We start from the raw sequence: 18,269 nt of genomic DNA on the forward strand, positions 1-18,269 counted from the left end.
TTATATTATGTATTACTCAGCATGTCTGACTCACATCTCTTCACCACCTGAAGCTCAATTCTAGCAAGACTGCCCTGCTACTCATCCCTGCAACTACAGGTCCTCATCCTGATCTCGCCGTCTCATTCGAGAACTCTGACTGTTCCGTCTGAAGATGCAAGAAGTCTTGATGATTCTGGATGGTCGGTCATGGTTCTCAGCTCATACTGCTGAGACTCGGTCATGCAGGTTTCTCCTGTACAACGTTCAGAGGATCCGACCCTTTCTCACTCGAGAGGCCGCCCAGGTGCTCATGCAGTCTCGCCATCTCAAGGCTTGACTACTGCAACTGTCTTCCTATGAGGCCATCAAGCCTCCGCAACTCATCCTGAACGCGGCAGCACGGCTCGTCTTCAACCTCCCCAAGTTCAGCCACGTCACCCCACTGCTGCGCTCCCTTCACTGGGTCCTGCAGCTGCACGCAGCAGATTTAAATCCCTGATGGCAATGGTTTAAACCCTTCGAGCATCGAGTAGAGCTCGGCTTGACCCGCCTTCCTTCAAGGCGCGGGGAAGACCAGCATCAAGGCTTTTCTTTGTCCGGCCCCCAGGTGGTGGAACAAACTCCTACTGGCCGTCCGAACAGCAGCGTCTCTGACGGTCCTCAAACGCAGACTGAAGACCGTCTCTTTACACAGCACTTAAATGAGCTCTGAGTTTAGTGTTCATTGTAATGTACTGCACTCACTGAAATGTCCTGTATTGCCCTGTATCAGCATGGGCTTCTCTTTCTGGCAGTATCTGAGCTCAGGGCTTTCTCTCCAACCTATTGGTAACTAGCAGAGACACTTTCTCTAGATCGACAATAAAGCACTTTTCTAAGTCACTCTGGATAAGAGCGCCTGCTAAATGCTGTAAATGCAAATGTAGTACATTTCTGAACATTAGCATTAGCCTCGTAGATCCAGTGCTAAACAAAAGAAACAGACTTGTTCAAACGTGCCTTGGCTGACAGTTGTGTTGGGGGGTGTTGGGGGGTGGATCGTGTACATTGCTGGCCAAACTATCACTTTATCTTCCCAGTGAACTTCAACAGAACAAAATATGCCCTCCTATTTACGGAAACTCAGCATATTTTTGAACCACAGTTCAAGTTCAGTCGATTTTTTTCCCAATTAGAAATAAGGACATGATAAGGCAGGATTATCACACTGTATTCTGCACTGATTCACAGTCATTCCACAAATATTCAGAAATCACACTGAAACTCAAGGCTAGGTTTCTCTATAAGAGCATGACGGAGAACATGACTAGACCAGCAGCGCCTGAATCAACAGCTCAACACGTATAACAATACTGAGCAATGCATTGTTTGGTCATCATTCTCACAATACTGACCTTTCCAATGCTGAAGTCACCAAAGTCTGAAATATGCAAATGAGCCTCCAACCAATCAAAGACTTCTTTATTTACAGCCGGGTCATTTTTCATTTGGAGTGGGAATTCAGGTGGATAGATTTGAAAAAAAATCTATTTCTTCCATTCTGCAACTAAATATGTCCATTAACATCTCCTGCTATCATTATATATATATAAGTATATGTAAGTAACACAAGAGTCTTGATAACACCAGTGACGAAAACCTCAAACAAATCAATTTTTAAATAAAACACATTTTTAAAGTGTAGTATAACGTTAATGATATGAAAGTAAACAAGTAAGTAATCTGTTTTATACAAATTTCTTGTATAATTTAAAACTCTTAAAAAATGCTGTTTTATTTTAAAAATGTCTTTTTCCAGGTAAAGTGCCACAATAAAAAAAAAAAAGCCACGGCATGAAGTTTGAGCTTTACATTACGTTTATGTCACGTCTTTAGCTGTGACTTTATTGGCTGGTTGTAAAGCAGAAATCCTACTACTGTCATTTAGACCCGGAGTTCTCAGATTACCGGATTACTCAAACGCATATCAATGCGCTGATTAGATTGCTAACAAAATCTGATTTTCTGCCGTTATCAGCTTATTGAGTGCATGTAAACGCACTCGTGGTATGCAGGATAATAGTCAGTAACCTACACATCTGTGAAGAAACCATGTACATATTTTGGTGCAAAATATGCTGCCTTCTAGATGACGTCTTCTTCAGGAAGGTCCATGCTTATTTCAGCAAGACAACACCATGAAGCATTCTGCATGTGTTTCAACAGCTTGGCTGTATAATCAAAGAGTGTTGGTTGTCTACTGAAAATGCGGGGCACATTATGAAGCACAAGCTGAAGACTCTTCGATTATTATTTGTTAACAGGAAAGGTGATAACACCGTGGAAAACATGCACTTTTTTGGGAACATGCTGCAGACATCAAATTTGAAATGCGCATATTTTTGCACAAAAACAACTATCAATTTCATAAGCCAACGCATCTAAAATGGTATTTCTGTTCTGTCTTCAATTTAATACAGCTCAAACAGAATTTACTAATCACTGCTTGCTGTTTTTATTAGCGTTTTACATTCTGGCTTAACTATTTTGGAGCTGAGGCTTGTAGTTTTTTCTTTGTCCATATCGAGCAGCTCTGCTCTATATACACTTGGCAACTGGACTTCCATCACCAACAGCGCATCAGATAGTCACCAGGACAACCACTCTGACGTCAAGGAGTCACTGCATGAATTTTGAGTCAATAAAATCGCATTACGGACAGCTCGAAGACAGCAACGCTTCCTGCATTGGTGCGGAGGGGAAGTGTTCTATCATTCTACCATGGGCTGACTTCCTGCCAGGCTGATATATAACAGTACAGAGCAACAGCACCATTCAGTCCTGCATCATCACCGCGACTTCATTCTCTTAAATCATTCCACATGACTTTTAGCCCCTTATTCTCCAGGGTATATTTTGGTTTGTCCATCTGAATTTACATGACCAATTCGTAAGGCAAATTATTCAGTAACTGCATGAAATAAAAGTGGAAAATTACATTTTTTTGTAAAAGCCCCTCAAATCAACAGAACCTGTGTTTTATGATCTCCACATATCAATATATGCTCACAATTTCCTGCTGAAAGACCAAAAATCTCCAACGCTCTTTGTGTTGTTCTCTAAAAGTGATGTTTCCAGAGCAGATCACTGAAGAGACGCCGTCTGTTTATAGTTTAGAGCCCAGATTTGGGGAAAAACGGGTCGACTTTCAGCAGAAAAACAAAGTTCAGCTTCTTTTATTATAAGGGTTTAAAATGACATCACCGTCTATTAGACTGGAGAGAAGAGCTACAGCCTCACACGACGCCCAGCTTCTGAACGGAGCTTATGGAATATGAACGTTATGAGGAACATGACCAAGTGCATTTTGGAGCCACCGGTGGGCTCAAGGACTTTAAGAGGTTAATTAACATCTTATTTATTTGCTCTCAACACAAAACAGCATATCTGTGAATCTTGAAACTTTAAAACAGAGGAAATCAAAGTGGTGCAACGCAACATTTCACAATCACACAGAGCGGATGCGCATTGCATCAGTTCTGTAGCTACATGACTTTATTTCTGGACCTTCAGCTGGCTGACAGACCGGAGATGAACAGACAAACTGATGCATGTACTTTACTGATAATACTGATCTGCTGACAGATGTACTTCATCAACAATGTTTTGTTTTTCCATGTCATATTTCTCCACAGTCAACTTGGAATTTGCATATTAAGGCTACGCTGGATACTTGATTAAAAAAAATACAGAATGGTTTCGCAGCTAAAATAGATCCCACAATCCATGGTGATTTCCCTGGAGTTGCTGGCTGGTTGCTATGGTACTACTATGTGTTTGCTATGTGGTTGCTATGATGTTGCTAAGTGGTTACTAGGAGGTCGCTATGGTGTTGCGACGTTATCCCAGGGGGAAGCTATGGTGTTCCAATGTGGTTGCTAGGTGATTGCTATTATGTTTCTAAGTGGATGCTAGGTTGGTGCTATGGTATCGCAGGTGGTTGCTTTGTGGTTGCTATGGTGTTGCTAAGTGGTTACTAGGAGGTCGCTATGGTGTTGCGACGTTATCCCAGGGGGAAGCTATGGTGTTCCAATGTGGTTGCTAGGTGATTGCTATTATGTTTCTAAGTGGATGCTAGGTTGGTGCTATGGTATCGCAGGTGGTTGCTTTGTGGTTGCTATGGTGTTGCTAAGTTGGAGGTTGCTATGGTTGCCTAAGTCCAATGCCACCTTAAATTTCCTACTACCTTAACTTCGCTGCTACCTTAAATACACTACCACCTTAAATCTCCAGCTACCTTAAATCCAGTGCCACCTTAAATACACTGCTACCTATGTGTGTGCGTTTGTGTGGTGTGTGTGTTTGATGTGTTGTGTGTGATGCATTCAGTGTGGTGTGTTTGTTAGTGTATTGACATCACTGTGACACAAGAAAGGTGGCAAAACCTTTGCACTTTATATTCTAAAATTCGCAAAACTCCATTGCTGCACGCGAACTGTGCATCCGATCAAAAAGCTTTATACAAGCCCGAATCACCGAATCAGACCAGGCGATCTGGAGCTGGAACGGTGTCAACATCTCGAAAACTGCAGGATGAGTTACGCGGCAAAAACCGGGCAGTAAAAATAGATTCATAAAAGAGGAGAAGAACAATATAAAACGCTTTGCAATGCGTAACCAAAATCATTTTAAAGCAATGTCATCATCACGAATGTATTAGTGGCTGAGAAACCTTATTTGGAAACCTGCAGGGCGGAGTGGAGGGCTTTGCTGTTTAAAGTGACCTCCTGTGACACTCCCCAATGCCACATAACTCCACCCCCACCTCATCCCCAACCCCCCACTGTCCTGCGATGGACTGGCGACCTGACTGGGATAGGCTCCAGCATCCCCCTGCGACCCTGATGGAGAAGCGGTTTAGAAGATGGATGGATGGCTCTTTCGTTGTATCTGCTGAACGGTCAGTTCGATGAGACATTTGACTATTGGACGAGACGGGCTTTTATCTTGCTGTCTTTCATGGCAAAGAGGTGTGTTTTGCTGCTTTGGTCCTCTCATCAGGCCCCTTCAATGAGGATGTGGGTTTCTCAGCTTCTGTCCTTGCTCCCTCTAGAGAAGCTGACTTGTGTCACCCAAGTTCTGGCGAATCTGGTCCTGTGTCTGGGAATATCTTAAGCAGTTTGGTTAATGCCCTTCTCCTTTCTTATTTAGTTATTTTTTTCTTCTCATCTTTGTCAATCATTCTGGTTTGTGACTGCTAAGTGTTTAATGGTGCAACATTGATGAGAGGTTTTGTTCCAACAACAGAAAAATGTGGTGTTTAAAGGAAGAAGGCAAAATGCCCTTCAGCTGGATTAGCTACTATGCACCCTACAAACTACGGACTGACCACCCGTTTGAATTACTTTATCTACCTTCCTTTAAACGTGTTTAGTGAGTTTTCTATGATTAAAAGCTCATTGTGTGAAGCTAACCTGACCCTGAGGTTTTGAGCAGATTACTTTTTCGTCTCTATTGTTTGGTGTGTTTTTAGAAAACTCTGCTTTCTTGATAAAAACTCAAATTAATTAGTAGCTTATGCAATTATTAATATAATCAATAATGACAGCCCATCAAATTTGTCAAACATCCACCGCCAGCTGTCAACACTCAGTCTGAATGATCTACCTTTGGAACGCAACCATCTGAAAAGACCAAACAGCGCTGAGGTCACCAGCGTCTCCGTTTCAGACGAGCTGGACCGTCACTCCCATCCTGTGACTAACCAGCAGTGGTGAGATTCAGCTGGGCGCTGGTGAATCACCACAACTGCAGTTTATTATTTATTTTTAAAAGCTTGAGGTTTGTGTCCTTCTAATCACTGCAGTGCAGAGATGATAGGGGTGTAACTGTACACAAACGTTCAGGTTCAATACATTTACGCTTAAATGTTTGATTGGTGTGGTGTAGAGCACAGGTCTTTCATTAAAAGTCAATAAGGTCCAGTTAGAGAAAATGTCCACAAGCGAAGGTCCAGAACATCACAGTGTCTAACCTGCATCATGACTCAGTGCCATGTACTGTTTACTGAAGTAGCTGAGCAGGAATATCAACGTCTTATACAGTCGACAGCTGAATATCAGATCAAATAAAGTCCAGTTCAGTCAGATTTCAACAACATTTATGGTCAGTTTTCTCCTTTTAGATCACGTCATGTTGAATAACTTCCCTCTGACTCACTTTCTTCTCTGACTGCTGTTTCTCACCTCGTCCCTCCCCTCTATGTGAGTCACTCACTCAAGTCTCCCAGTAGAGTACCTCTACCCAGCATACAGACGACTCCTCAAGCAAGCACTTCCAGTGAGTAAAACTATCAAAGTGTGGAACGAAGAAACTGACCTAGTGCTTCAGGACTGCTTTGACAGTACAGACTGGGATGTGTTCAGAACTGCTGCTATGAATGAAGACTGTACTATTGATCTAGAGGACTATGCTTCTGGGGTAACGGGCTACATCAGCAGCTGCACTGAAAGCATCGCTCCTACAAAGCGCTGCAGGAAATACCCCAACCCTGGATAAACAGTGAAGTTCGGTCCATGCTACATGCTCGCCATGCTGCATTGGTCTCAGGCAACACTGAAGACTACAGAAGGTCCAGATATGACCTGCGTAGGTCCATCAGAGAGGCCAAGAGACAGTACAGGCTGAAGCTGGAGAACGTCCTACGAGTGGAATATCTTATGTAATCCGTAATTCTCAAACATCTGGACAACTGCAATGGCAGTTTGGACTGGAAATCAAATAAATGAACGGCGGTCTGTTCATCTTGTGGATTTTGCACCATCACACATTTTCATTACAGATGTCTAAAACAGGGAAACGTTCGTTTTGTTTGGGTTTTCTGGTCCAGCCAGACATCGTAACAATTGCAAGGTTTTCCTCCACTTTCGTTCAAATTCTGATCCTTAAGAAAGTGAACAAACCTACACAAACACCTGCGCACGACGGACACATCAAAGGCAGAAAGGTTTTGGGAAACAGAGCTGACAGAACTGGCGAGGACTAATATAAGTGTAAACTGCGTTTTAAATACTATTAAATAATACGTAAATTTAAGGTTTTATTCCCCTTAACTATTAAAACAAAGGATTATTATAGGGCAATAATAAGCTGCTTAGGCTACAGTGTCTGTCCACAAACGGGGACAGACATACATCACGTGCTGCTGTCGCCATGGATAAGAGTGCCTGCTGAAAATATCGCACCGCCTTACCATCTAGAAGATAAAGAAGGTTTAAATCCTTCATTTCTTCATGAATGTATTTGGTTTCTGCGTCACTCAAAGTGTGTTGCTGCGTCTCGCGGCGTCGCTGCTCGCTTATTTCCGGTACCGCGGTCTGTTTTCGCACATGCTCAGACTGAGAGATCCGAAAGAAATCAGAGTAAGAGCTCACAGCACCGAGAAATCGGATTACTGAGCTAAAATCCAGCCTCTTTATCGGATTTCTTAATCGGATTTGTAGATCGGAATGTTCTGTTTACATGACCATTTGGATAATCCGACAAGCGCAGAAACCCAATCATGATTGGATTATTGAGCGCACGTAAACACACTCAGAGTCTCAAACATATATAAATTAATTACCACATAAATTAAGTGCAACCGCTTGGTTTTACACCTTTAATATGTAAAGTATGTGACTTTTACTGAGCATGTGTAGCACTCAGATTTCTCCAGCAGGACGTGCTATTAGTACACAATTGCTAATAATAATAATAATATTATTATTATTATTATTATTATTATTATTAACAACAACAACAACAACAACAACAACGTTACATTTATATAGTGCCTTTCACAAACCCAAGGTCGCTTCACATACCAGGGGGGGAAATAAATAAAATAAATAAATAAATCATTTGATAAATAAACTATGCAGTGGTGGAGGAAGAAAAAATGTGTATTAAAGAGAAAAGTCTTTAATACACCCACACTAGCAGGAGCTCACAAATACACATTTTTTATACACAACTTTTAAAATAAAATAAAAAAAAAAGAATTAGATTTAACACAAATCTCCTACAAAAATATAGTAAATTATATATGATTTTCATTACATCAGAAAAAGAGCTATGAATCACTCAGCTGAACTGGTTCAAAGTCAGAGCTGAAAACACATTTCAGACTTTTACAAACAGACTTTAGGCTAAAATTCTTTTGCTTTGATCTTTTGTCAAAAGATGATGAAATAGAATAGTCCATTACCGTAACGTCAACATAGCTCTGAACTGTCATGCACACACAAAATCACAATATTCTTTACCAAAACACAAAAATGTTTATTCAGTTGCAAAAAATATGCAAAAACATTTATGTTTTTAATGTTTTACGTTTTCAGTCTTTGGGACACATTTCACCTCAAAACAATCTAACTAACTTTCTGCTCTAAAATGCAGGGGCGTGGCTAAAATACGGCCCCGCCCACGGAGTAAAACTCTACTCTAAATCGCAACTTTAAAAGAAATTAAAAAGATATTTAAAAATAGACTGAGGTAAAAATAAGCATGACTTTTAATAAGAAATATGACCCAGTCCAAGCCTGTAAACAACAACAAGCTGTGTACAGTAACTGTATTAACTGCATATTGCGATAAATAGCCTGATCTACCGATCATATCGTCTGCCTTATCTTGTAGGCTGGAAAACAGACCAGGCAGGATTGATCAGCATAGCCAACACGCAGAACTCCAGTATTTACCAACCATGCAACATCTACTGAAACAGCATTAGTCAGCATTACTTCAGGCGCGGTCATCTCGCTCTGCTGGCACCGACGGCGCTAAAAGTGGAAAGAGGAGAAAATCCGAGAAAGAGAAACACCTCCCTGTTTAATGAAAGGCGGCTTTACACGCTCACTAACGAGAGTGAGGAATTAACAGTAGGACTGTCGCTGCGCAGCCATGTGTACAGGCCGCTTTGGTTTAGAGGGGGAATCGCAGGGTTTGGTCCTTCGTGGGCAAGTCTGGGCACTGAATTTCACAGCCCACATAGTAAACGGAGCAAACGTTCAGTGGCATCGTTAACATTTTACAGGGCGTCGCTCTTTCACGAGGATTCTACGGCGGCTTGTTGCTTCACGTTCTCCGATTTCACTTCACGAGGAGCATTAGAATTGCGACAGGTATCAACAATGATTTCAGCACTGTTAGTGAGAAAAGGAAAGTCATGACCCACCACCCAAATAGTACCTGCTCTGTGAGGGTCCATGGGGGTCCTGACCGCTGAAGAACAGGGTAACAGAGTATCAGAGAAACAGATGGACTACAGTCTGTAACTGTAGAACTACAGAGTGCAGCTATACAGTAAGTGGAGCTGATAAAGTGGACAAATAGTGTAGAAACGATAGATGGACCTAATAAAGTGCTCAGGCTGTGTGTTGTATTTAGAAGTTTTGTAGCAAACAGTCCATTTGAAAACATGATTCACTATTTAAACACGGGTCGTTCTACAGAAACGTCCACTTTTCATCTCTCCGTAGGTCACTGGTGTTACCGATTGTCATCGGTGTTCCACATAATAAAGGAAACCCCAGAGACGTTTTTAACGATCAACGCATTTTACTAAAAGGCTGCTACAGAACATCAAACCACGCGCTGTCAACCAGGGAACGTCCACTAAAATATGGAATTTAATCCATTTTTTCACAATTACCCGAGAATAAAGTCGGTCACACCAGTGACGTCAGCTAGAAGCTTCATACGAGATCATGAGCTGAGTGAGAGAATCTCTGAGGACTGGGAGACACGGTGGACTCACCGTGAGCTTTTCTTCACAGATCCTCAGACAACAGGTGAAAGGAGGTCGAGCGACGTCATCGGTGCGACTTTTATTACAAAATAAGAGATTTTTTGTTACGCAGTGACACCAGTGACGCGACTCCTGGGGCCCACAACCTTCATTATGCATTTTATAATATTTATTTGTTTACTTTGTCATTTAATTTATACATCACACAGTCCTGTATGGATTGTTGTAGTTAAAATTGCAGAAAAAGCATGACTGAGGACGAGCTCTTCTGTGGTGCTTGGAATTCAATATGATTGATTTCAAAACCAGTATTGGTGAATTGAGAGAAGCTATCATTTTTAATTGTTAAATTTATTTTAAAACATAAATAAATTGTAACCCTAACATGTTTTTGTGCTATAATATATCTGATAATGCTAGGGACAGAAAAACGGACATTTCTGTAGATAATTTAAATTAAATGACAGTTTTTTAAAGCTATTATTGACTTTAATGGCAAAATAAATCCTGAAAAAGTGTCCTGGAATCATCAAACAAAAGAAATGACTGACAAAAGAAACCAGAGCGGCACATACACGTGTTCAAAGTTATCAAAACAAAAACCAAAAAGCCACTCTTATAAATAAGCTGGTCCCTTTTCCCTCCATCCATTCATCCTATTTTTTTACAACTTTACAGCAGCAGTGACAGTTCCATCACATTCAAAAGCTGGACTGCTGGTTATGCAGGGCCTGCCAGCCTTTTACCAGCTGTGGACAGTACCGACAGGTACTTAGGTATTTAGTAAAACAGCCAAAGCCTCAAAGCCAAAAATCACTTAACTTCAACAAGAACTCACAAAATGACAAACAGACATGATGCTAATAAACACTGCGCTCAATAATGTGATCATAGTCAGATTTCTGCCGTTATCTGATTATTTTAGCGGCCATGTAAACAGCACACTCCAATTTCTTAGACTGAAGTTAGGTTTAGAAATCCGGTTAAGAGGCTGGACTTCAGCTCAGTAATCAGATCTCAGCATGAGCTCTTACTCTGATTTCTTTCGGGTTTCTCAGTCTGAGCATGTGCGAAAACAGAGGGCAGGACTGAAAGTGAGCACGCAAAACGCTTCTGAAGCGACGCTGAAACCAGAACGCATTGCGTGACTCACAGATCACAGCAGGTTAATATCTCTGCGCCTTATTCTACGACCTCATGTCCAGAGTGAGCGCTGTCCTGTCCGTTTACTGTGTCTAATGTCTGTTTAATTTATCGTATTTACTGTTTCTAGCTTAATTTTTTGTCTGCACGTTCACTCTTTGTACTTTGTGTTCCTTGTTGCACCGTGATGTTCCTGGAGGAACGTAGTTCCAGTCCACCGTGTACCTTGTACAGAGATGGAATGACAACAAAAGCCACTTCACTTGACTTGACATTCTTGACGAAATTAAGAATGTAAAAATTCTTAATCGAATGCTTCGTCTAGATGATTTATGTTTATATTTTCAGGTGAAGTGGGGCGATGTTTTGAGATTTACACTAAGCTTTCGTCACGTCTTCTGGGAGTTTACTGGCCGGTTGCTAAGCAGAAATCTGATTACTGTCTGACTCATGCAGACCCAGAGTTTCCTCATTATCTGACTACTCAATTGCGTGTAAATGCATTGATCGGATTTTTTGACAAAATCCCATTTTTTGCAGTTATCGGATTATTAAGTGCATGTACACACACTCATTGTTGACAATGAGAAATTCCGAAGCTCATTGACTTCTACACACTTAAAATGATGGTTCTTCAAGGCATCTTCAGTAAATAAAATGGTTCTATATAGAACCATGAATAGTCAAAGAACCCTTTGCACGATTAAAGGCTTCTTTGCATTGTGAAAGGTTCTGCAGATTGCTGAAGAATGTGCTGTAGACGGTTCAATATAGAAATGATTTGAAAAAGGTTCTATTTGGCACCCTTCTATTGGTACAAGTTTCACATCGTAACAATAGAAGAACCCATTTTGGTGCTATATAGAACCAATTTGAAAAAAGAACTTTTCAAGATACTAAAGGTACTAAAGAACCTTTCAAGAACCAAAATGCAGCTGGAAGCTGGAGGCTTTAGGGAGAGGAAGGACAAATAAAGCACGAAAGGTGGCTAAACATTATTTGAAACTCAACACGCTTGGAGGAGAACACTAACTGCTCACCCTGGTGTGTCAGCCTGCGCTGGATAGCATCGAGATGAGTGATGGGGGGGAGGGAGGAACATCAGAGACCCACCCAGTCAGAGACAGAGCGAGTGAGAGGACAGTTGTGGCCTCTCAGGGTGTTTTCACACTTGTCCTGGAAACTTGACGAAAACAGGACGATTCTGGGCTCGTTTGGGGGAGGGGGTTATCATCACTGTGGGGCCCTCCCCACGTTTTGTTTTGACCTCCCCAAAGTTTGAGCACCCACACAGTGTGAAGGCACCTTTTAAGGTGGAACGGGAAAATTCAAACAAGAAGCTGCGGTGCCAGAATTTATTCTAGCTCCGCACCTTTTAAGGTGGAACGGGAAAATTCAAACTGCAGAAGGTGGCCATAAAGAAGCTACTTCAGCTTCACTGATAGTTAAAATGCCTGAAAAGGGAGGAGGAGGCCGCTCCTGCTGGACAGGTGGGCAACACTCATGTTTGCTGTTTTACAAAATCAATAATTCAGTATTGTTTTGTCTTATTTGCGAACGTTGGTAACAGCAGCTGGTTAGCTTCACAGCAGAAACCGCAGCAACTGTAACTGTAGTGTTGGTAACCCACAGCCTAGCTAACGCTAGCTACATTACTTGCTGTGTGGTTGTTCCCTCTAAGTTAAGTGATACTTTTTTAATCCCACAAACGGGGAAATTCCACCTCTGCATTTAACCCATCCGTGAAGTGAAACACACTAGTGAATACACACACACTAGGGGGCAGTGAGCACACTTGCCCGGAGCGGTGGGCAGCCCTATCCACGGCGCCCGGGGAGCAATTGGGGGTTAGGTGTCTTGCTCAAGGACACCTCAGTCATGGACTGTCGGCACTGGGGATCGAACCGGCGACCTTCCGGTCACAGGGCCAGTTCCCAACCCACTTCCAACCCACGACTGCCTCTAACGTTATATCATGGTATTTGTCCAACGTTTGCGAAGGGTTTTATGGCTGCAGTGATCTATCAAAGCATGTTGGCTTTGACAACTGCACGTCCATCAATTTGGGAGGTGGGGCTTCTGAAAGAAGGGGTGTGTTTGTTTTCCTGTTGTGTTCAAATATCAACAACCGTTCTCCAGAATCGTATATTGCACCTTTAAAATCTTCCTAATTTATCGTTAGAATCTCTGAAGTTGATCTTTCCCTTCATATCTTTCAAGTTTAAATATAAATATATTATTTATTCAGATTAATCACAGAAAGTCTAGTGTTCAAAGGGCTTTAAAGGGAAAGCATTTAAATGCCACGCAGTTCTCTTACGCCATCACGTTCCAATAAATTATTGTCTTTAATGACAAACAACTGAGTAAACAAACCAATTACACCTTCAGAACAGAGCCAGCTCAGAAATCACAGCCTACACTCGCAGCAAAATCAGAGTTCTATACGGTACCCAAACAAAGGCCCTTTGACTTGGAACAACAGCGGAACCCTTTTTGGTGCAAGAATAGCACCATTGTTTTAAAAGGTTCTTTAAAGAACCAAATATCAAATTTTCCATTATACAGAGAAGAACAATTTAACCAGGCAAAGACCAGTTAAATGGTTCTTTAAAATGTCATGGCTCTATATGGAACCACTGGCTGTAAAAGAACCCTGAAGAACTCTACTCTTTAAAGGTAAATTCAAGCCTACACTCCTAGCAAAAATGTTCTATATGGTACCAAAAAAATGGTTATTTGACTTGTAACAACAGTGGAACCCATTATGGTGCAAGAATAGCACCACTGTTAAAAAGGTTCTTTAAAGAACCACATAACAGGTATAACTACACACACACACACCTTCTAAGCCGCTTCTCCGTCTGGGTCATGGGGGGTGCTGGAGCCTATCCCAGCGGTCTTCAGGCAGAAGGCAGGACACACCCTGGACACATCGCCAGTCCATCGCAGGGCAGACAGACAGACAGACAGACACTCGCACCTTGGGGCAGTTTAGCCTGTCCACCTGGCCTGACTGCATGTCTTTGGACTGTGGGGGGAAACCGGAGAACCCAGAGGAAACCCATGTAGACACGGGGAGAACATGCAAACTCCACACAGAGAGGACCCTGATCACCCGGCCGGGGAATCGAACCCAGACCCTCCTCGCTGTGAGGCAACAGCGCTACCCACCACGTCACAGTGCCGCCCCATTTAATATATACATATACATATATATATAAGCAATGAATTCAAATTCAAAGCCTACGACTCTGACAACAGGGAACACATGCACCCTTTGCTTTAAACATTCATGTAATGGAACGTTCAAATGGAATCAAATGGGAAAGTCGACACAAACACGGTTCAATTTATACAAACAACTGTGAGAATAACTTAAATTAAACCAACAAAACATAAAATCTATACCAGGCATAACACACGAGAGACCACACTTTCAGCACAAAAATGGGTTCTATACAGCACTACAAATGGTTCTTTGACTTGCAACACTAGCACAACCCTTATTGGTGCATACAGAACAGGTTGTCCATCACAGACAAGGACCATTTCAGTACTGAATCGACTTGGAGTTGTCGTGGTTTTATATATATATATATATATATATATATATATATATATATATATATGCAAAATGGTAACTTTACAGGAGAAGGAAAAAACATACTTTACTTTTAATGTAAGTCAATGGAACCAGAGGTTTTCCAAGTCACTTTGGGTCAACAAAAATATAGATGCAGGCTTTTGGTCCAACAGCAACGACATACAGTTCTTTGCACAAGTCAGACACCACTATTAATGTATTTAATTCCCAGTCAAAACTGCCTTTAAGTACAAGCTATGAATTGGTCAGGAGATGTTTCTGAGGAGATTAGATATAACATAGTCCACTTGCATGAGGATGGAGAAAGTCAAAGTGAAAAGAGTTCCCAAAAACTGGAGTTCAAAAAAATGATTCAAAGCTACAGAGAAAACGAGGCTCCTAACAACCACCTGGAAGACCTGGTCGACACCAAAACTGCCCCCATCCGATAAACAGCACCTAAAGCTTTGATCTCTGAGAGAGAGGAGAAGATCAAGCTGCTTCAGATCTGAAAACATCCACAGGTGTTTCTGTCCATCCTTCCACTGTGAGAAGACCACTCAGCGCTGTGGGTCTGAAAGGACGTGTAGCTGATCAAGAAGAACCTCACTGAGAAAAGGAGACGGACACATCAAACAAAGAAGCTGGACGACGGACTGACCACCCCAGAGTCCAGACCTCAACACTACTGAATGGGTCTGATTACTTATGAAAATCTAAACCAGCTTCTGAGACTGAACTTTGGAGGTTTGGAAAAATATCCCTGCAGATTTTCTCGTTTTTCCTGATGTCATTTTGACTGGAGATTAAATGAACGATGATCTCTGGCTTTTGAACAGCACTTTATCAAAGAACCCTGGAAAACTCTTTCTAAGGAAGCACACACATCAATAAAGCTGACAGCTAATATGTCATTCCGATGTACAATATTACAGCAAAAAACTAATAATCTAATAAAAAGCCTAATAATAATAATAATGATGATGTCACTCAGTGGAACCTCTTCCAACTCTTTAAACATGACCTAACGTACTGCTGCATTAGACACTGGTCAGCCTTCTATGGGGGTTAGAGCAGATTGAGGCAGAGACGAAACAGAAACGGTGACATCACTGCAACATCTTTCAGTGCTTTCATTCATATGAACCTCCCTGCTGAACTCATTCGCACCACTTATAACAGAAGATTTCACTACAAATAAAAATCAATACTACTTTTTATTATTAAGTGAACTGCTAGGCTATTGTTTTGAGATCCTTTGAGATTGATATTTTTAGATATTATCTCATTATTTGAGATGATGTCATTATTTTGAGATCCTCTCATTATTTTCAGATATTATCTCGTTATTTGAGATGATGTCATTAGTTTGAGATCCTCTCATTATTTTCAGATATTATCTCGTTATTTGAGATGATGTCATTAGTTTGAGATCCTCTCATTATTTTCAGATATTATCTCGTTATTTGAGATGATGTCATTATTTTGAGATCCTCTCATTATTTTCAGATATTATCTCGTTATTTGAGATGATGTCATTAGTTTGAGATCCTCTCATTATTTTCAGATATTATCTCGTTATTTGAGATGATGTCATTAGTTTGAGATCCTCTCATTATTTTCAGATATTATCTCGTTATTTGAGATGATGTCATTAGTTTGAGATCCTCTCATTATTTTCAGATATTATCTCATTATTTGAGATGATGTCATTAGTTTGAGATCCTCTCATTATTTTCAGATATTATCTCAATATTTGAGATGATGTCATTAGTTTGAGATCCTCTCATTATTTTCAGATATTATCTCAATATTTGAGATGATGTCATTAGTTTGAGATCCTCTCATTATTTTCAGATATTATCTCGTTATTTGAGATGATGTCATTAGTTTGAGATCCTCTCATTATTTTCAGATATTATCTCAATATTTGAGATGATGTCATTAGTTTGAGATCCTCTCATTATTTTCAGATATCTCATTATTTGAGATGATGTCATTAGTTTGAGATCCTCTCATTATGTTCAGATATTATCTCATTATTTGAGATGATGTCATTAGTTTGAGATCCTCTCATTATTTTCAGATATTATCTCAATATTTGAGATGATGTCATTAGTTTGAGATCCTCTCATTATTTTCAGATATTATCTCATTATTTGAGATGTCATTATTTCGAGATCCTCTCATTATTTTCAGATATTATCTCATTATTTCTAGATCCTCTCATTATTTTCAGATATTATCTCATTATTTCGAGATCCTCTCATTATTTTCAGATATTATCTCGTTATGTGAGATACTAAGTCATTGTTTTGAACTACTATCTTAACATTTTGAGATACTAAGCCATTATTCTGAATCACTATCATCGTTTTGAAATGATCTCATTGTTTCGAGATGCTCTCGTTATGACATGCTTTAGGCTTTTGAGATAAAAATCTAAATAAAGTAACGATAAATAAATAAATAAAGAATAAATATAAACATAAATAGTGAGAAAGCACCTGAAATCAATGACTTTGAATCTCAAAATCACTGGCACAGCGATTCACTAAATAATGGAAATAAAATAATGAAGTGGTCGATTTTCCACTGTAAGCGTCGGGAATGAGCTTCTGTCCTGAGCCCACAGCCCTGAGCCCACAGCCCTGAGCCCACAGCCCCGAGCTCAGAGCTCAGAGCGTTTAAAGCGGATTCAGCGTCCAGTTTTACCTTCAGTCGCTCAGATTTCTCGGTCCCGGGCTGAACCGTGGAAAGACGGCAGAAACGCCTCCGAAGCAGCTCCAACACGACAGACCCGGACTCAGAAACGGGCTTCACTCGCTCCAGAACCGCCCCTACGGCCTTCCTCACGGTAAAATAAAGTATTTTTACTTGTAGAGTGACAGAGTTTGTAGCACGTCCACCCAGCCAACCACACTAGTGCGAAGAATGACGAAAACAACGACCTTCCGCAGCCAGCCAAGTGCGTAAAGTGGGAGGGGGGCGTTCCAATCGCCGTCCAAGCAGCCTACTTAGGGCACTTGCTAGGGAGCACGCTCGCTCTTGCCATTTTGTGGTTGTTTCACGCCGTAAAAGCGGTGAACTCTGTAATTTAAAGGGAATTTAAAGGCAAAGGAGGGACAAAAACATGACAGCCGTGCCCATTAAACCACGTAAACGCGAAAAAACGCGTGAAAAGTGAGCTGAAGAGTCATAAAACTGCGAAACGCACTCAGGACACTGAACCGTATTAGCACAATGTGTGAAAGGGCGAAGTGAGGCCCAGTAAACATGCCTGGCCATGTTTTTGCTCCTCCAGTCAGTAAAGCTGCAGCCCACCTACACTCAAAAAAGTGCTGTGTTAAACGGCAGCACACTAACTTGTCACCCAGTCGAAGACTTTTTGTGTCATTGTTGTCTGATTTAACATTTTTAACATCTTCTGTTTTAAAAGAAACCCAACATGTATTATTCATAACTGTGTACAGAAACATTTCAACACATTTCGTGTTAAAAGTCACTCAAAAAGTGTCTCCAGCAGAGCACAGAGTCTGCGAGTGGGTCATTTTTGTGTCCCTAGCGTTTACAGATATATTACACTTGAAAAACATCTTACAATTTGTTCATATTTTAAAATAAAACAATGTTATTGTAACAATTGCGGCTTATTGAGCCTCAATTTAGCAATACACACACACCTTCTAAGCCGCTTCTCCCTCAGGGTCCCGGGGGTGCTGGAGCCTATCCTAGCTGACATCGGGCAGAAGGCAGGATACACCCGGGACAGGTCGCCAGTCCATCGCA

At 41.1% G+C, this 18,269-nt stretch overlaps 1 protein-coding gene across 1 annotated transcript in view; it reads right to left on the reverse strand.

Moving 5' to 3' along the window:
• Positions 1 to 17,422, reverse strand: part of gng12a (guanine nucleotide binding protein (G protein), gamma 12a) — a 53,945-nt gene extending 36,523 nt beyond the window's left edge. The window contains exon 1 of the mRNA XM_017712292.2: positions 17,196 to 17,422. The gene's annotated coding sequence lies outside the window, so the exon portion shown is untranslated. The remainder of the gene's footprint in view (positions 1 to 17,195) is intronic.
• Positions 17,423 to 18,269: the final 847 nt, after the last annotated feature.

This window comes from Pygocentrus nattereri, chromosome 19 (genome assembly GCF_015220715.1).
Source record: "Pygocentrus nattereri isolate fPygNat1 chromosome 19, fPygNat1.pri, whole genome shotgun sequence".
In the NCBI taxonomy this organism is placed as follows: domain Eukaryota; kingdom Metazoa; phylum Chordata; class Actinopteri; order Characiformes; family Serrasalmidae; genus Pygocentrus; species Pygocentrus nattereri.